This window comes from Mesocricetus auratus, unplaced genomic scaffold (genome assembly GCF_017639785.1).
Source record: "Mesocricetus auratus isolate SY011 unplaced genomic scaffold, BCM_Maur_2.0 Super-Scaffold_100008, whole genome shotgun sequence".
NCBI lineage: Eukaryota > Metazoa > Chordata > Mammalia > Rodentia > Cricetidae > Mesocricetus > Mesocricetus auratus.
The window spans coordinates 16,286,668-16,308,170 of NW_024429192.1; positions in this window are offsets into that span (position 1 = coordinate 16,286,668).

Genomic DNA, 21,503 nt, shown 5'->3' on the forward strand with positions numbered 1-21,503 from the left:
GGGATTGACATGTAAAACAAGCTATTTAAAATTAAAATTAAAAAAAGTAGATCAAAATTCAGGTGGGCAATGTGGCCCAGATTTGTCAAGTCAAAAGTATCCATTCATTGGGATTCAAGGTCACATCACTGGTATTGAGTATTAAAGTTTGGTTTGAAACTAACATTATATCATTGACAATGTGTGATGCTCATACATGGTAGAACTGTAATATAAATCTACAGACATATTCCATAGAAATATTCAAATATATATTTGCGAATACTACATTGACAATATATTGAGCAACATTTTAAAAAAGGTTTTCCGCTTATTAAATATTCTAGTTTTACCTGGACAAATTACAAAAATAACCTGGTGGGGTTTCTCTTTAAAGTGATCACAAGACATAATACTCCCTGGATATTGTGATCCTGATAGTATAAAAATATTGAAATGTGTGCACGCACGGGCACACACACACATTATATATATATATATACATATATATGTATATATAAATATATATTGTGTTTCTAAATGCTTAGATTTTAAGGTGTCAATAGGGGCCTTTGGTTCTTCTCTGCCCCCAGCCTTGCTCCCTGGCACACTGTAGGAACATTTTGGGTTCTGTGGTCATGTGCTCAGGGAGATTAGTGCCCAGTATAGAGATGATAGCTCTTTGGTTGAGTGGGTACCTCAAAGCAAATCAAATTTCCAAAATTAGGGTCAGAACACCAGAAAATCAATGAAGTGCAAGAAACTTTTCTTACAATTTATTTTCCTTGCATCTTTTTGATTCCTTCATCAATACTCTGCTGATCTAAAGTCTCTTACTAAAATTGTAATGGCTTGGAAATCTCTCTAATAGAATTCATTCTGGTCATTCTCTAACTTAGACATTTTGTCTTTTTTTTAAATGCCTTGTTCCCTGCTAAATTATTTGTACCTTCCTCTTGATAAAAGAGAGAAACAGAAAAACTGAGGCAAATCCATCTTACATCTTTATTTTTATCATTTAATTATTGAAATAAGCTCTTTCCCATAAGGCTATGTGTACTGATTGAGGTAAAAGGTGTTCAGCTCCCAAGTGATTTTACATTAAATACATGTATTTCTAAGTGTCATTTAGAAAGAACAAACAGATTTTAACATGCAATTTAAATGAGAATAATTTGGTTAAAAACTGAAGGGGTATTTTTTGAATTGTATCACAGCAGTAACAATCAGGATATCTATACTAACACTATAGTAAAAAAATAGAAAATCCACATAGAAATAAAACAAACAATGAAATGATTCCTAATGATGTTCTGCTATAATCATAGATCAGTACCTTGTTCAGTGGTCCTCAAAGGCTTCTTCCAGCAGCCTATGGGATGTGGGTGCAGATACCCACAGCCAGAGAATATGAATAGAGATTCTAAATTGTATGTCTCCATCAGTTCTGTCTCCTTGGAGCTTAGGGAACCCCATGAAAGAAGGGAAGGGTGGACCATAGGAGTCAGAAGGGAGGGAGGTCACCAGGAGAATATGGCCCACTGAATCAACTTAGCAAACTGCAAGCATGTGGCCTACATGGGTCTGCTCCAGGTCCTTTGCATATATGACCTGGCTTTTAGCTTGGGGCTGGTGTTCTTGAGAGATGCCAAACACTTGGAATAGATGTGTCTTTAATTTTTTTGCCTGGTCTTGAAACATTTTTCCTCTTATCCTCTTATGAGGGCTTTTGCCTTGTCTTATTTTATCCTGTTTTGTCGTGTTTGGTTGTTGTCTCTTGGAGGCCTGCTCCTTTAAGAAGGGAAAGGGGGATTGGATGTGGGACAGCAAGGAGCAGATGCTCTGGGAGGAGTGGAGGAGGGGAAACCATGGTCTGGATGTATTGCATGAGATAAGAATCTACTTTCAACAAAAATTCTGTTATTTTACACATTGAAATCTTAGATACATTGGGTCAAATAAAATACAATACTAAAATTCTAATGAAAGACAAAGTATCAATATATCTATACAGAGAGTGGTCATTTTGAATGAGAAAACTGGAACAATTAATTAATGGTGAAAACTGGAAATACGGTCAGCTTCCTATTGTGTTGATGTGGTTCCTTTTCCAAACCTTTACTGACAATCAAGTTAGATGTACATGAGATTTCATATAACAAGTGCCTATGAAAGAAAATGAAGTTGAAAGAAAATGGAGTTGAAAGTAGGGATATGAATGGCGAGTCTTCAGTGCCCTGGAAAAAGAGGAAAATAAGATGAAGTTTACATAAATGGATTCCCAAGTTGCAGCACAGGTCCAAAGAATCTTACTTCCAGTAAGTGAGAAATACCATTTAAAGATGGGATGCTTTGGGAGTCCTGCATTAGCCATAATTGGTCTAGCCCTTATTATCCTTATTGTTGTGGGGTAGGATAGTATGTCTACCTTTACCACAAACACAGAGGCTTGTGTAGGCTTCAAACATCAGGGCATTTAGTCGAGTACTGGCATCAGACATTTTAAAATGGATACCAGAATCAGATATTCATGGTTTGATCCACGTTCATGAGTTGGAATCCAGTTTCACTTTTCCTTCATGTGGGTGTCTAGATTTTCCCAGCTGACCTCTTAACAAAACTGGATTAGGATGAAATGTGGATTTCACATAAACTGACTCTCAAGCAGTATTAGGAGTGAAGACTTAGATTTACTGAGTTCAAAATAATCATTCATGACAATGGTCCTATACTAGAAACAATTCAAAACCAGAATATGTGTCTGCAACCAGATAAAATAATAAAAATCCTAAAAACCAAGATTTTTGGATCACATATGTAAACTATCATATCATCTGCAAATAGTGAAAATTTGACCTCTTCCTTTCCAATTTCTATCACCTTGAGTTTCTTTTGTTGTCTTGTTGCTCTAGCTAGAACTTCAAGTACAATATTAAAGAGATATGGAGAGAGGTGACAGCCTTGTCTTCTTCCTGATTTTAGAGGGATCACGATGAGTTTCTCTCCATTTTGTTTAATGTTGGCCGTTGGTTTGCTGTATATAGCTTTTACTATGTTTAGGAATGTTCCTGTTGCCCCCAGATCTCTACAAGACAATTATCATAAAGGGGTGTTGGATTTTGTCAAAGGTTTTTTCAGCATCTAGTGAGATAATCATGTGATTTTTGTTTCTCAGCTTGTTTATAAAGTGGGTTACATTGATGGATTTTCCTGTGATGAACCATCCCTGCATCCTTGTGATGAAACCTACTTGATCATGGTGGATGATTTTTTTCTGATATTTTATAGGATTTGATGTGCCAGTTTTTATTGAATATTTTTGCATCGATATTCAGGAGGGATATTGATCTGACGTTCTCTTTCTTAGTTGTGTCTTTGTGTGGCTCGGGTATCAAGATTATTGAGCCTTCTGAAAAGAGTTTGGCAATGACCCTTCTGCTTCTATTGCATGGAATACTTTGAGGAGAATTGGTGTAAACTGTGCTTTGAATTAGTGGTAGAATTCAGCACTGAGGCCATCTGGCCCTGGGCTTGTTTTGTTTGGGAGACATTTGATGACGATGACTGCTTCTATTTCCACAGGGGAAATAGGTCTATTCATATTGTTTATCTGTCTTATATTTAATTTTGGTAAGTGATATCTATCCAGAAAATTGTCCATTTCTTTTAAAATTTTGAATATTGTGAAGTATGACCAAATGATTCTCTGGATTTCCTCAGTATCTGATGTTATTTCCCCTTTTCATTTATTTATTTATTTATTTATTTATTTTTTGGTTTTACCAGACTGGGTTTCTCTGTATTGTTTTGGAAGCTGTCAGACCAGCCTGGCCTCGAACTCACAGAGATCCACCTGCCTCTGCCTCCCGAGTGCTGGAATTAAAGGCATGCGCTACTACCGCTCAGCCTCGTTTCTTATTTTGTTAATTTGCATGTTCACAGTCTGCCATTTGGTAAGTTTTGATAAAACTCTATCATCGAATTCCTACAGCAAAGTGACAGGATACAAGATCAACTCAAAAAATATTAATAGCACTACTATATACATATGATGATAGGGCTGAGAAGAAATCAGAGAAAAATCACCCTTTACAATTGCCATAAACAAAATAAAACACCTTGGGGTATGGTAATGTTAACCAAACAAGTGAAAGAACTGTATAGCAAGAATTTTGAGGCTTTAAAGAAAGAAATTAAAGAATACACCAGAAAGTTGAAAGATTGCCCATGCTCTTAGATAAGTAGGACCAACATAGTAAAAATGGCAATCTTGTCAAAAGCAGTCTACAGATTCAATGCAATCCCCATCAAAATCCCAGCACAATTCTTAACAGACCTTAAAAGAAAAATTACCAAATTTATATAGAAAAACAAAGACCCAGGATAGCCTGTTGAACAAAGCATCATCAGGAGGCATCACCATCCCTGACTTCAAGCTCTATTATAGAGCTATATTGCTGAAAACAAAATGGTATTATCACAAAAAATAGACAGGAAAACCAATGGAATCCAATTTAACACCCTGATATTAACCCACACATTATGAACACTTCATTTTTGACAAAGAAGCTAAAATTATACAATGGGAAAAAGAAAGCATCTTCAACAAATGGTGCTGGAATAACTGGGTATTGGCATGCAGAAGGCTGCAGATAGATCTATGTCCATCGTCATGCACAAAACTAAAGTCCAAATGGATCAAGGAACTCAACATAAATCTAGTCACACTGAACCTCTTAGAAGAGAAAGTGGGAGGTACCCTTGAACAAATTAGTACAGGAGACTGCTTCCTGAACATAACACCAGTAGCACAGACACTGAGATCAACAATTAATAAATGGGACCTCCTGAAACTGAGAAGCTTCTGTAAGGCAACGAACACCGTCAACAAACTAAAAGGACAGTCCACAGAATGGGAAAAGATATTCACTAACTCTACATCTCACAGAGAGCTGATCTCCAAAATTTACAAAGAACTCAATAAGCAAGGCTCCAAAACACCAAATGATCCAATTAAAATGTGGGGCACAGAACTAAATAGAGAATTCTCAATAGAGGAGTCTAAAATGGCTGAGAGACACTTAAGAAAGTGTTCAACATCCTTAGCCATCAGGGAAATGCAAATAAAACAACTCTGAGATACTGTCTTGCTCCTGTCAGAATGTCTAAAATCAAAAGCTCTAATGACAGTTTATGGTGGAGAGGATGTGGAGAAAGGGGAACACTCCCCCACTGCTGATGAGATTGCCAACTCATAAAATCACTTTATAAATAAGTATGGAGATTCCTCAGGAAAATGAGAATCAGTATACCATAAGATACAGCAATTCCACCCTTAGGCATATACCCAAAAGATGCCCATACATACAACAAGGAAGTCTGTTCCACTATATTCATAGCAGTATTATTTATAATAGCCAGAATGTAAAAGCAACCTAGATGCCCCTCAACTGAATAACAGATAGAGAAAATGTGGTACATTTATACAATGGAGTACTTCTCAGCAGAAAAAAAAAACAATGGAATCTTTAAACGTGCTGACAAATGGACTGCACTAGAAGAAACCATTCTGAGTGAGGTAACCCAGTCACAAAAAGACAATCATGGTATGTACTCACTCATTTACAGATTTTATACATGGATCAGGGGAGTGCCAGCCTACAGTCCCACTGCCAGAGATTCTGGCAAACAGGAAGGGCCTTAATACAGACATTCATGGTACCCCAGAGAATGGGAATGAGGCAAGATCTCCTGAGAAGATAGGGAGCATGGGGGGAGGGGAGAGGGAGCTGATAAAAAGAGAGGGGGAAAAAAGAGGGGAGAGGAGCACATGGGGGAGCAGGAAAGTTGAAGGGGGGAAGAATAGAGGAGGGAAGGAGGAGAAATACTGTAATAGATGGGGAGTCATTATAGGTTTGAGGAGAGATCTGGCACTAGTGAGATTTCCAGTGATCTACAAGTATGACACCAACTGGCAAACTAAGCAATAGTATAGAGACTACCTTAAATGTCCCTCGATGGTAATGAGTTTGAGGACTACTTTATCTGCTATCCTGGAACCTTCATCCAGTGACTGATGGAAGCAGAGGCATACAGCCACACCTAAACACTGAACTGAACTCCTGGAACCCAGTGTCAGAGAGGGAGGAGTGATAAGCAAAGGGACTCAAGACAGTCTGTTGAAACCCAGAGAAACATCTGACCTGAACAAGGGGGGAGCTTTTGGAACCCAGACTGATGACTGAGAGGCAGCATGGGACTGACTCAGACCCATTGATTGTGGGTGACAGTGGGGAGACGTAGGCAATCTATGAGACCTTGGGTAGTAGATCAGTATTTATCCCTGGCATACAAATGAACACTGGGAATCTCCCTCAGCCTGAACACATGGGGGAGGGCCCAAGGCCTCCCTGGATGAAATGACAGACTCTGAAGTTACCCCATGGAAGGCCTCACCCTCCCTGGGGAAAGGAGTAGGTATTGATAAGAGTCTGGGGGACTTGTGGGGCAGCAGGTGTGGAGGGGAGGGAGACATTTCTGGGATTTACATGTGAAGCAAGCTTGTTCCTAATTTAAATAAAAAATCAAGATTTTTATTCATAAATGGTAGTTAGTATTAGATGGTATTATCCAATGAATTTTGACAGAATTCAATTTATTTTATGAAGATATTAAGAAAACTAGAAATTGTGTGAGACCTTAAACTCTTAAAGCCTGAATCCAGTCACATAGTCCTCTAACAAGATCACACCTTCTAAACTTCCAAAACTATTGCACCAATTGTTGACCAAATGTCCAAAAGGCCAAAACCACAGGAGAGGTTTATCATTCAAATCATCACATAGCTGTTTGTATAATTAATTATGACAATTATAGACAATCAATTTTTAAAAAGTTTGTAAACCAATTCACCTGAAAAGAAATACTTGATTTCTGAAAAAAGCAACCTTTGTAAAATTAATATAAACATGATTGAACTTACCATAAGCAATTAACAGTAATCCTAATGTTGTAGTCTTCTAGTGCATCATTGTAAGAAATAGAAAAATTAACAAATACACCATGGCAAGCTACATGCAGCCTCTCCACAACAATACAGTAGGCAGATATTTCCACTTTGAGCTATCTATACACAGCACAGTTTAGATTACTTTCCTTTTGTTCTTAACAGACTTACCAAGTCATGATTTACATACAGGATATCTACCTATTTGAAGTACAAAATCTAATGTTTCTTGGCATATTTATAAAGCTTCTCAACCATCACTATGATTATATTTCAGATTTTTTTGCATTCAAAAAGGATAAACTTTGCATTCAGTAGCAACCACTATCCTGTAATTCTCTCACTTCTTTTGTACTCTGTCATTTATATATAGGAAAGTTAATGATTTTGTGAATTAATATAATATTCTGCTACTTTCTGAAGTGTTTTTCAGCTATAGCAGGTTCCTAGTGAAAAATTTTGGGTCAGTTATGTATGCTATCATATCACCTGCAAAAAAGAGAAAAAACAAAGATAGTATGAATTCCTCCCTTCAAATTTGCTTCTGCTTAATCTCTCCAGTTGTCTTATTACTCTATACTAAACTCAAGTACACTATGAATAGGTATGGAAAGAGTAGACAACCTTGTCCTGTTCATGACTTTAATAATAAAAGCTTTGCATTTCTTTCCATTTAATTTTTTGTTGGCTGTAAGTTTGCAGTAAACTATCTTTATTATGTTGTAGCATGTATCTTATATCACTAGACAGTTGCGCATGGAAAAGATCACCATCATTCAGACTGAGTGGAAGCATACAGAATAGAAAAGAATTTTTACCAACTAAATGTCCATAAAAGGGATAATACCCAAAATACATAAAGAACTAAACAAAGATAACAGTTTCAATGAAAAACAGTATACATATAAGTAGAGCTTTCTTATAAAGGAATAATGACATAACTCAGAATTACTTAAAGAACTGAGCAACATCCCTAGTCATCAAGAATATACAAGTTAAAACTAACTACTTTGAGATTTTACCTTACACTAATCAGAAAGGCTAGTATAAATAATGGTAGCTCATGCTAGCAAGGATGTAAACAAAGGTGAACACTCATCCCTTGCTTGTGGAAGTGCAATCTTGTACAGCTACTATGGAAATTGGAGTGGCAGTTCCTTTGGAAAATGGAAATCTAGTTACCTCAAGACCTAGCTACATCATTTTTTGAGTATTTACCCAAAGGATGCTTCCTACTAGCAGACACTTTCTCAACCATGTTTATTGCTGCTTTATTCACAATAACCATATACTGGAAGCAACCAAGTTGTTTGCCAAGTGATGAATGAATAAAAAACACTGTACATTTATTTAAACAATGTAAAATTACTCAACTGTTAAAAAATTATATCATGCAATTATAAAGTAATGGGTCGGTCGAATTAGAAAACCATTCTTTAGTGAGGTAACACAGACCCATAAAGACAAACACAGTTTGTATTCTCTTATATATGGATGTAATTGTTAGCCAATTATAGGCAAGCTATAATCTATAGAATCAGAGATTGGGTATAGAATAAGGGACCAGAAGACAAAAATATATCTTTTTAGGAAGAGCAAATAGCAGATAGGATGGACAATGTTGAGACTGGACCAGGAGGGTTAAATAGGGAGGTAGAGAAGAATGAAGAAGAGAATATATGGAGAGCCAGCAGAAGTTAATGGCCATTTGAGGCATTGTTTGAAAACCCAATGCAATAAAAGTTTCCTTAAAAATATGTATCTATCTATATGTAGAGCCTTAACTGGACATATGTTGTTACCAAAGGAAACTCGCAGTATGAAGTAGTTAGGCTTCCCAAGGTCTTTGGAGTTCAGAATTCCATCCTAGATACTACAGCAGACAAGAGCAAGAGGAGTTGGTATTTGCTTTGCTGATTTTGAGTCTTTCTTTGGTCAAGCCTTTAATTGTTAAACCTGCTTTTCTCCCTTTTGGAATTAGAATGTTTCCTCTGTGCCAGAGTTCATTAAAAATATGCAGCAGAGTATTTTTGCTTGTATGGAAGCACGCAATAAAGAGACTAATTTAAGTGACAGAAGATAATTTTGACTTTCAAATAGTGATTAAACAATTGAGTGATGATATCATTTGGTGTCAACTTCAAAAGGCATATGTTTGTGCTATTTATCTTAATTGTCAACATGAAGGAACAATCTTGAATCTCCTGGAAACATCCAAATTGACATGTCTGTGAGGCAATGTTAACACTGGGCTAACAGATATACGGAGACCCACACTAAATACTAGAAACAAAAGTACATGAGCTGGTCGAGAACAGCCTCTAAAGCCACAGAGAAACCCTGTCTCAAAAATCCAAAAAAAAAAGTTCATGAGCTGGGATCACATATTAAACAAAATGGAAAAATAAGGTGAACAGCAGAATCTAGGTCTCCCCTTCATGACAGCATCTACAGTGTGACTAGCTCCCTCAAGATCCTGAAACCATGACTTTCGAGGCTGTACCCTCAACCTTCCAGTCAGAAGGAACCACCTTAGGTTGTCTTTACAAGTCATTCTGTTCCAACCCACAGAAAAGTCACTGAGAAAGCAACTGGCTTTTCTCTAGGGTGTCTGCCTTCGAGGCAGCATTCTGTAGGGTTATTCTATCCACTGGAATGCATTAAAATAATGGAATTAATAAATTACATACTGTGCAAGTTTAATAGCCTGAATAAGCAAGAGAAGGGTGAATATATGACTGACTCTATCGACTGTAATTGTTGTTGACTGCCTTGGAAATGCCATACTTTCTGAACAGGAAGTATTAGGCTTTCAATGGCAATGGTTACAGGTCCTCTATAAGAGGAAGAGGGATGTTTAACCACTTTGCCATCTTTACAGCATCCATCCCTAGCTTCCTAAGGATTTCTTCTAATGTGACTAATAGAGCTGGCATTAGTTTCATGCTGTAAATGAATCCCATTTAGATAATTACAATTAGTTAACTAATCCTCTTCATTTTCTTCTTTTTCACTGTCTCATTTGCTATCATAGGATAATCTGCCATGCAATCTGATTAAATCCTGATCTGGTTCAAATACCTGCTTTGGGATGGAATTCAAAACCCAAGTAGTTTGCATATTTTGAGTTAGCTATATAATTTCAATATTAATTTTGAAGATTAAACTTTATATTACTTTGCTGTATGAATGTATTTCCTGCTTTGATATAATACTTAATAGTCTACAAAATTTGAGTAGAGAATTAAGAGGATTAGTTAAGTTAAAATGAGTTATTTTGTTGGAATTTATTCTACTAAGATAAGTCACTAATGGAGGGTAACTTAGGATATTGATGCTTAGATTATGAAGGATAACTGTGAAGATGGCCAACTGCAAACCAGAGAAACAAATTTCAGAACTTCAGAGGAAAATAACAATACTGACAACTAAATCTCAGACTTTTGTGTGTTGTAGTTGTATTATCCAGAAAGAAGTTATCATCTGTTTGTGGAAGGAAGTCAGATATATATATATATATATATATATACATATATATAGTGATGTTATATTAAATATATATACATATATGTTTACACCATGTTAACAAAATATAATTTTTGATAATCACCAAGATCATTTTGCTTTTAAATTCTATGACTCATGGTTCTTAATTAGAACATTCCTGGATGAAGTTACATATTTTGAAATTAGTTTTATTTATCTAATAAGCCAACCAAAATTACTGAGCATGCAATTGTTCAAAGATAACTAAATGTGACAATTCTTATTAGTAGGAGTAATCTGACTCTGATTGAAAACCAAATAACTTGTGTGATCAACAGACAGCCATGTTGACATTATCTTTTAAAAGAAATCTTGATTTGATGGCATAAGCATAAAGTTCTGATTTACCTATAATATCAACAATTAACAATACTCAGAACAAAAGAATGGCAGCCTAATTAGGCTGACTCTACCATGCTCAGGGAGTCAGATATTTCTTTCTTTGATTTCCCAGTAACTACCAAGTAAGTGGCACAAACATTTCTGATTAAAAGAATAACACTTAGACACACAATTTTCCAGTAACTTACTCAGGGTTATGTAGAAAATTAGTAGTACACACAAAGTTAAAATCCAGACACATGGTTTAGATTAGATAACTTCCCCAAAACCCATAATTCCTCCTTTCCCCTTTCTTCCTTCCTTCCTTCTTTCGTTCTTTCCCTTTAAAACTATTTGGAGAATGGTAGGAAAATCATATTGAAATAATTTAGGGATATATACATATATATACATAGTGAAGTCAGAAAGGGTTCACCATATGATTTTGTTACCTTTTCACTGTTAAGGTAGAATTATGTTACTTTTATGACAAGACTGATAAATTCCACTTGGGGTAGGTTTTATTGGTCTGCTCATATTGAGGCTGAAGCCATTATTCACTGAGATGATTATTATATTAATAATGTAGGGGAAATTGAAAAGAAGTAGAAATAAGTTTCCCGATGTGTTTGCATTTTTTAAATATCTTCTATATCACCATTTCTCAAGAAATGGGTCATAACCCCTTCAGGGGGTTAAATGGGTCTTTCAAAGGTGTTGCCTAAGACCATCAGAAGACACAGAGATTTACATTTTGATTCACAACATTAGCAAAATTGCAGTGATGAAGCAGCTATGAAAATAATTTTATATTTGGGGGTCACCACAGTATGAGGAACTGTATTAAATGGTCCCTCCATTAGAAAAGTTGAGAACCAGTTATCTATATGAGTTATTTTCAGAATTTAAGGAGATCTTCAAGACTATTCTTTTCAATTTGAAGACGAGGAAGCAAAATGTTAACTAAGTCAACTACACAGGATATTGTAGCATTGCTAGCTTACCCCATTACATCTCTCAACATAGATTAATACAACTGAATGACAGACGTTTATTAAATGATATGAGGAACATTGCTTATAGCATATATGAATGCCTACATGTGCACGTCTTCTAGCTTAAACTCCCACCTTACAAATTAAAAATTACAATGATCTGCAATTGACAACAACAAGCTTGACACTTACAAAGACATGAACAAAGACCAAGTTAAACAATTTACTTAGATATAATGCAGGGAATAAACTAGAATAAGAGCAGTTGCTCTCATAATTTTATTAGGGGAAGGACTGAGATACAATTGTCTCTTCAAACACAAACACAGAAGAGTAATTTTTTTGCGATTGAAATCCTTGGAAATAAAAGGTACACACAAAAGAAAAATTTGTCACTTTAGTTTCATTGTGATTTCATCATTTTTCTATTTGATTTGCATATAAACAAAAATTTTGTTTCATCTTTTTAAATCTTTTGAATACCATAGGTTTTATCTAAAATAAATTTTAGAGAAATTGCTTTATAATTCTCAACTACAAATAAATATATAAAATACTTGAATATTTATAGAAAGAAATCTAAAAATACAATTTTAAAATGATGTGTGAGTTTCCTATTTATTAGATTCAATACATATTTTACATGTTATAACCGTCATAATATACACCTTCTGACTTTACAGTTCCATTTGAGTGTTTCATATATTAATAATAGCCCTATATAGAAATAATTATTGGTTCTCTACCTACAAAGATTTTATTCATAAATTTATCACAGCTGCTGTAGTTCTTTAGTCCCAAATTGTGCATATTATCCACAAACTGTATTTTGCTTTTACCATCTACATTAAATTTATCATCAAGTTTCACTATTCAAAATAGAGCTTAATATTTTATCTGTGTAGTATATTCTATCACTGCCTCTGCTAGCCTACTGCAATAGACTTATGTGGTAGAATTATATGCTTATACAGGAGTAGAATCTATTAATGGAACACTGGCATTTACAATAATTAATCAGTAAGCCTAATTTTCAAAAGTGAAGATTAAAGATAAAGATCTAAGAATGAGGTATATACTTAATTATACCATAATATGGTATAAAATTAAATACATATAAAATCTAGGAAAAGGCAAACATAATGGATGACAGTAGTGGCTATCCTGGACCTTTTGTTTTTTCCATCTAAAATTGAGAATTTTTCTTTCAATATCTGTGAAGAATTGTGCTGGGATTTTGATGGGGATTGCATTGAATCTTTAGATTGCTTTGGGCAAGATTGCCATTTTTCTATCTATGTTGATCCTACCTATCCAAGGGCATGGGAGATCTTTCCATTTTCTGAGTGCTCCTTTAATTTCTTTCTTTAAAGGCACAAAGTTCTTCTCATACTATTCTTTAACTTGTTTGGTTAGCGTTACCCCAAGGTATTTTATGTTGTTTGTGGCAATTGTAAAGGGTGATGTTTCTTTCAATGCTTTCTCAGCCATTTTATAGTCTGTATATAGTAGGGCTACTGATGGTTTTTTTTTTTTGAGTTGATCTTGTATCCTGCCACCTTACTGAAGGTGTTTATCAGCTGTAGGAGTTCCCCTGAAGAAATTTTCTGGTCACTTTTGTAAACTATCATAGCATCTGCAATTAGTAAAAGTTTGATGTCTTCCTTTCTAATTTGTAACCCCTTGATCACCTTTTGTTTTCTTATTGCTCTAGCTAGAACTTCAAGTACAATATTGAAGAGGTATGGAGAGAGGGGACAGCCTTGTCTTGTTACTGATTTTAGAGCAATTGTTTGAGTTTGTCTCATTTAGTTTGATGTTGGCTGTTAGTTTACTGTATATTGTTTTTATTATGTTCAGGTATGTTTCTGTTATCCCTGATCTCTCCAGGGCCTTTATCATGAAGGGGTATTGGATTTTGTCAAAAGCTTTTCCCACATCAATTTATATGATCATGTGGTTTTTCTTTTGCAGTTTGTTTATATGGTGGATTACATTGATAGATTTTTTGTATGTTGAACCATCCCTGCATCCCTGGGATGAAGCCTGTTTGATCATGGTGGATGTTTTTTATGATGTGTTCTTGGAATTGATTTGCCAGTATCTTATTGAGTTTTTTTGCATCAATGTTCATGAGCAATATTGGTCTGTAGTTTTCTTTCTTAGCTGTGTCTTTTTGTGGCTTGTGTACCAAGGTAATTGTAGCCTCATAAAAAGAGCTCGGCAATGGACCTTCTGCTTCTATTGTGTTGAACACTTAGAGGAGTCTTGTGTAAAGAGAAGCCTTTTCCTTGAGAGAAGCCTTCCCACCAGCCTGGTTCTAGAGCCGCATCAGTCCCAAATAAACACACAGAAGTTATATCAATTATGAAGCTGTTGGCCTTGCTTTTTTCTTACTGGCTAGCTCTGACTTAAGTAATTACCCCATAATTGTTAATCTAAGTATTTCTCTTACCAGAGAAAAGTTCCGGGCTTCCTACCCCATGGCGTTACATTTTGACTCCCTGTGTTTCTCCCTCCCAGAGTCGTTCTGGACTCCTAGTCCCTCCTATCTTGGTTTGCTGTTGGCCAACAGTCCTTTATTGACAACTAACAGGACTTCCCCAACAGTCTTGAAATTAGCTCCTCTCTAAATTTCTTGTAGAATTTTATACTGAAGCCATCTGTACCTGGACTTTTTTTGGTTTGGAGTCTTTTCATGACTACTTCTACTTCATTAGGGGTTATAGGTCTGTTTAACTTGCTTATCTCTTCTTGATTTAATTTTGGTCAGTGATATCTATACAGAAAATTGTTCATTTCCTTTAAATTTTTGAATTTTGTGGAGTATAAGTTTTCAATGTATGACCTAAAGATTCTCAGGATCTCCTCAGTGTCCATTGTTATGTCCCCCTTCTCATTCCTGATTTTATTTGCATTTTCTCTCTTTGCCCTTGGATAAAGGTTTGTCTATCTTGTTAATTTTCTTGAAGAACCAAGTCTTTGTTGCATTGATACTTTGTACCATGTTCTTTTGAATTTAATAATTTCAGCCTTCTGTTTGATTATTTCCTGGAGTCTACTCCTCCGGGTGAGTTTGCTTGTTTTTGTTCTAGGGCTTCCAGATGTGCTATTAATTCTCTAGTGTGACTATTCTCCAGTTTCTTCATGTGAGCACTTAGTACTATGAACTTCCCTCTTAATACTGTTTTCAAATTGTCCCATAAATTTAGGTATGTTTTGTCTTCATTATCATTGAATTCTAGGAAGTCTTTATTTCTTTATTTCTTCTTTGATCCAGGAATGATGCTATTGTGCATTGTATAGTTTCCATGAATTTGTCAAGCTTCTGCACTTTGTGTTGTTGTTGACTTTAAACAATGGTGATCGGATAGGATACAGGGGTTTATTCCAATTTTTTTGTATCTGTTGAGGTCTACTATGTTGCGTAATATGTGGTAGATTTTAGAGAAGGTTCCATGTAGTGCTGAGGATGTGTATAAATACGTGTGTGTGTGTGTGTGTGTGTGTGTTAGAGAGAGAGAGAGACAGAGACAGAGACAGAGAGACAGAGAGAGAGGGGAGAAAGAGAGAGGGAGAGAGAGAGAGAGAGAGAGAGAGAGAGAGAGAGAGAGAATTTCTCTTACTGGTTGATGAATAAATGATTATGCAGTCTCCAGGCTGTAAATAAAGGCAGGACTCCCAGAGCAGAATTCTGGAGAGAGGAGGCAGAGAGAAATAGCCAGGCAGATGCTATGTTGCTGAAGCAGTGACATGCTGGATTACGGGTATGCCACAGCCTTGTGGCAATACATAATTTAATATAACTGGGTTAATAATTAAGAGAGTGCTAGCCAGTAAGAAGTCTAAGCCATTGGCCAGTTTATAAATACTATAAGTCCTCTGTGTGTTTATTTGAGCTGAAAAGCAAAAGGACCAAGTGTAATTCTGTCTACAATTTTTCTTTGAAATAAGCATTTGCTTTGAAATTTATGAACATGAAAATATTTAAGCATGTTTTGTAGATTATATTATCATCTTTCAATTATGGTACTGAAAGCTTCTACTTTTATTTTATTTACCTAGTTTCTATTTCTGAGTTTTCAACTATGTGTTGTGATCTGTTTGGGAGTTCTAATGACCCTTTCACAAGGGTTGTCTAAGACCACAAGAAACACATATATTTACATTATAAATTCTAGCAAGATGATAGTTATGAAGTACCAATGAAAATAGCTTTATGTTTGCGGGTCACCACAATATGAGGAACTGTTTCAAAGAGTCACAGCATTAGGAAGTATGAGAACCACTGATCTAGCAGATCAAAACTAACTAAGAGTTGGAAGAATGACAGTGTTGAATTACTTGAGGAACTAAAGTGGGTTTATTTTATCTGAATTCTTGCTCTTTGAATTCCCCACTTTAACTCTAGAAGAACAAAATACCACTTAAAATTTTGAAGATTTTTATAATCCTGATATTATTTCATATTCATGATCTCTAATTTAAAATGTTTTTGTGGGTCTTTGATATTTTGATTAGATTCCCATTATGGTTCTTTGATATTTTAATTACCCACCCATTATACTTCTAAAATTCTCATTCATAATCAAACTCTAATATTCACCCTCATTATGCTAAGGTCATGTTCTAATTTGTGGAAAAATATGATAACCTGTCATTAAGTTGGTTTCTATACCCTACTGTTACTCAATAATGACAATCTTTCCCTTGTATTTGCATTTTAAGTGACAGTATTTAACATGAATTCTAGTAATAATTTCTTAAAGGGAGGGGTAGTTCATATAGAAAATTTAGAAAATTTCATAGGGCACTGAGAAAGAAGACAGAATTGAAATTACTGTGCCCATGCAAATAGAAAATTGTCACATACACTATGCAAATTATCAAGTATTGATATACTGATGTTAACTGTTTGAGAGTTAACTCTTTTGAAGGACATGATATTTCATTTTTTTTGTGACTATGCTAAGAAGGCAAGCCACTTTGGTCATGCAGTCCTGTCTAGCTATCTTAAGGAAGAGGTAGCTAGTATGCTAGTATTTCTATCTATCTATGAGTGAAAATATCTACTTCTGATCTTCCATTGCAGGTTAGTTCCTTGTAAATTTTAGAGACAAATAATAAAGAATGTAGGTCTAGAAAAATCCTCATGAAAGGCTGAGAAGTTTAGGAAGAAACTATGTAATACTTTGTCTTTCTTTTCAATTTTACAATGTATTAACACATAAACAGAATGAAATTGCATCACCCATTTTCAGGTGTACTGTTCATGGTATGTAGATAAGCAGGAGTTTGGTCCTGAAGCTTTCTTCTACAGTAATTCTATATTATATCTATTAAAGGAACAAATAGAGTTAGCAAGAAAACATCTTTGGAAAGTCCTGGATTTGTAGAGATGTTATATCCATCAAGGTATAAAATTCCTGAGGCTCTCTTTTCTTTCAAAAATATACCTGTAAGATCAGATGTCTATTCCACTGTCTTCATGAATGAATGGAAGCAATGAGGGCAAGCTTGTATCTTAGTCCCTTTCTCCCATGGAAAGAACCATTTCCACTTCATCACAACTAAATATACAGGTCTTTTTCTAATGGTTCACCAGAAATTGTAAGGTGAACACAGATAAAGGGGACAAAATTGGATGATTGTCCTTTGATTAAATTTAAATATATCCAATTTCTTGGTCAATTCCTGTTTCCTAATTTCTTTTGGAATTCCTGGAATAGAAGTCAAGGATTTAAATGTTTAATAACAGATTTGATGAACTAATACTGAGCAAGAGCTCCTCCCATCCTAGGTGATATAGGCTGCATTTCTATCCAGGGCTTATGATCACTTGTGCTACATAGCACAGAGAATTTCCTATATGAGTTGGCTCTATGGATAAGGGGAGTCCTGCGAGCTGTCTGTATATAGGTTTATGCCATGAGCTTCCCCTCGGTCTTTGAGCACAGAGTACTATAATACTTGTTGATGACTTAATAAAGGGAACATTCTTTTTTCCTAGTTTTATTTGTGAAGAATACTTTGGTTGAATGCTTTTATGACTTAGACAGTTACTGTTACATTCTTGTGGTCTGGACCTGTGTTTAAAGGGTAAGCCTAACACCACTTTGCAAAGGATTCTTTAGAAAAATCATGTACATTTGAAATGCCTGTCATTTGAAAGATTCAGCTGAGACATATTCTGCATAGTTGTTCTTTTAAATGACAAGTATGTTCAGATTTTGTTTGACAGAGTGCTCACTTTGTTTGCATTTCAGTGGAGCCGGATTTGATATATATCTTTAGATTATGAATTAATTGTTATCTCCATATTTCAGCATGACACCAATTTTGGCTTATCTTGGGTCACTTCTCAGTTCCAGCTGATATGAAATGAGCTATCTCTACTGCCTAAGGCTTGAATACGCATTTTGGTTAGCTTTGGAAACTGACTTCATAGAATCAGTATTGAATATTAACATCCAAAGGGAATTTATCAATTTCAATTTCAATTTGAAATATTTGGGAGGAGATTGCAGCTCAGTGTAAAGGTATCCCAGCTAAAATCACCTTGTGAAACTTAAATATTTCCCCAGCACTGAAGCTTCCTGTTCCATAGTAATCAAAGTGAGCTTTAAGACACTATGGAGGAAAGGGGGGAAAACAAAAACAATGACAACAGAAAAAACAAGCAAACATCAAATTAACTCTAGAACTTCTAAAAATAAGCTAAAAATGAGTGACTGGTATATCTACTGATAGTTCTTCTTTTTTAGTTTGCCAAGCACTAAGTGTATTGTGCTTTTTGTTTTTGTTTTGTTTTTTTGAGACAGGGTTTCTCTATATTGTTTTGGAGTATGTTCTGGAACTCACTCTGTAGACCAGGCTGGCCTGGAACTCACAGAGATCTGTCTGCTTCTGCCTAGCAAGTGCTGGGATTAAAGGCATGTGCCACCAATGCCCTACTTTTTTCTTTTAAAGATGTGAGGAGGCCTTGGCAATCTATGGGGCCTTGGGTAGTAGATCAACGATTATTCCCGGCATACAAATGGACCTTGGGAGCCCATTTCATTTTAAAACAAATGCTGTCTCTGCCTGGACACGTTGAGGCCCTGCCCTAGATGAAATGACAGACTCCGGAGAGCATACTGGGGATTGGGTGGTGGGCTGGGGGAGGTTTGTGGGGGTCGACGGAGGAGGGAGGTGAGAAGGAGCTGGAATTGAAATGTGAAGCAAGCTTGTTTTTAATTTAAATAAAAACGATTTTAAAAAGATGTGCATGATTTAAAGCTTGATATATGTGACTACATTAGTTTTCTGTTGCTGTGAGAAAACAACAACAGCAAAACAAACAAACACATATTATTAAAAGCAACTTAAGAATGAGTAAGTTTATCTTATGCTTATAGATGTCGAGGGATAGGATCTGTAAAGGTAGGATTGGCATTACAGCAGGGGCAGGAAACAGAAGGTTTACCACAGCAGGCACAGAAAGAAAGCAGGAAGAGGGCTGAGACAGTAAGCCCTCAAAGCCTGCTCCTAGTCACATACTTCCACTAGTAAGTCTCTACACCCAAAGGTTACACACTCTTATCAAAGAGTAGCCCCAGCTGGGGACCAAGTGTTCTATGGAAGACATTCCTCATTCAAACTATTGTATTCAGGCCTGAGTCTCCACAGACTCATGAATATATTATAGAGCAAACAATGGGGCAGTCTACATCAAGTCCTGAACGCTAACTACACAGAAGAAAATTAACAAAATAAACACTAAAAAAAATACTTGCATCATGAAACAATGTATAGAGCACGGCTGCGTTTAAATACAAACCTTCGATCAGTAATAATAATTTACAATTTATAATTAATAATGCAGAATTTGACAGAAGTACACGGTACCTGTGAATTGTCTTATGTTAGATGTCTCAGAAAAATGAATTTCTTAGATTTTCATTGAGTTTTGAAAATTTTTATTGTTTATATTAATTATATACTTTATGTATTATGCATAAGTACCATAGATAGAAATAAAATATTTTAGGTATCTAGAAGGGCAATCAAGGAAATAATTTAAATTTTCGATTTTAGGTTGTTGTTTTTGTTTTTGTTTTTCTAGACAGGGTTTCTCTGTATTGCTTTGGAGGTTGTCCTAGAACTCTCTCTATAGACCAGGCTGGCTTCCAACTCACAGAGTTCGCCTGACTGTGACTCCTGAGTGTAGGGATTAAAGGCATAATCCACCAAAGCCTGGCAAATTTTCAAATTTAACATAATGATTTATTAGTGTTTATCTTTTAATTAGGTTAGAAAAACAAGAATTTAGCCTGAAACTAGATTATTATAAGTTCCCTCTTAATTATTTTTATTAGACTGAACTATAAATAAATGTAATTCTATTACTATTTTAAATGTTGAAAAATAATTGCAAAAGAGACCTTTGTATTAGACTTTTGCAATTATCCTGTCACTCAAAATATATTTATTATTTAATATTTTGTTTTTTCCAATAAGTTCTTCAGATAGTCTATTTGCAGTGAATTCTAGTGCTTTGTAGTTTTTTTTCAAGTAAAATAAATATAATTGAATTTTCCTGATTTAATATTTGAGAAATATACATAAGAACAATTTGTATCAATTCACTGAAGTCAAAATATAAAACAGTATCCAGTATTATTCATTAAGAATGTGAAACTTCACCCACAAATCAAATATATTAGTATCTACTGGGGTAAGACAAGGACAATAGTTTTAGACAGATTGTAACTCATTGATTTGATAACCCATTTAAAATGTGACAGCTCTATTAAATTTTTACATTAAGTGATGTTATTCACAAAGATGTTTGAGATACTTTTCTCATAAGAGGAAAATATATTAAAAGAAAGATAGAATATCAAAGGAACTGTCTATACTTAACAGGTTAGATACTCTGCACGTACTCAACAACGAACAATAAGAACAATTGTTAGAATTATAATACAATATAAGCACTGTAAATATAAATAATATCACACCATTTGTAAACAAAAAACTATTGATCCCATTAGTAACTCTAAAATATTAGAAAGATCAATTCTGAATTTAGAAAATAGTAGTCATGAGGTAGTTATAATTAGTATAATCTAGTTTAAATGGAAGTCTTTTTTCTAAATTAATTAATTGTAGCAAGCTAATAAAGTACTTTAATAGACATAACATATTATACTTGAATCTGATAAAACAGATAAGTAAAGTCTAAATTTTGTACATATTATTTCCATGTTATGTTATTTATTGTGCCTTTGTTGGTGGAATTCACATATCCTTTTATCGAAGAAATAATAGATAAAAATAGAGTGTGAATAAGAAAACAAAACTTATTTTCACAGTGGTTGCTCTTTCACCTTCATGAAGGAAATGCTATTACATAGACATGATTGAACTCAGAACCTTAAATTAATGTTTAATATTTTTAAAAGCACATATTAATTAATTACGGTATTCTACTTCTGTTTTTATTAGTACATTTTTCCATTTGCTTTTCAAAACCTTGCATTGAGTCACTGTGTTACTTTGTAAACACAATGAATTTTACCTGCTGTTATTTAGACATCCCAAATGATTAACCTGAGTCAAACTGAGCAATTGCTAAGTAATTACTCCTTCAAATTTCTTCCCTAGATCATCAA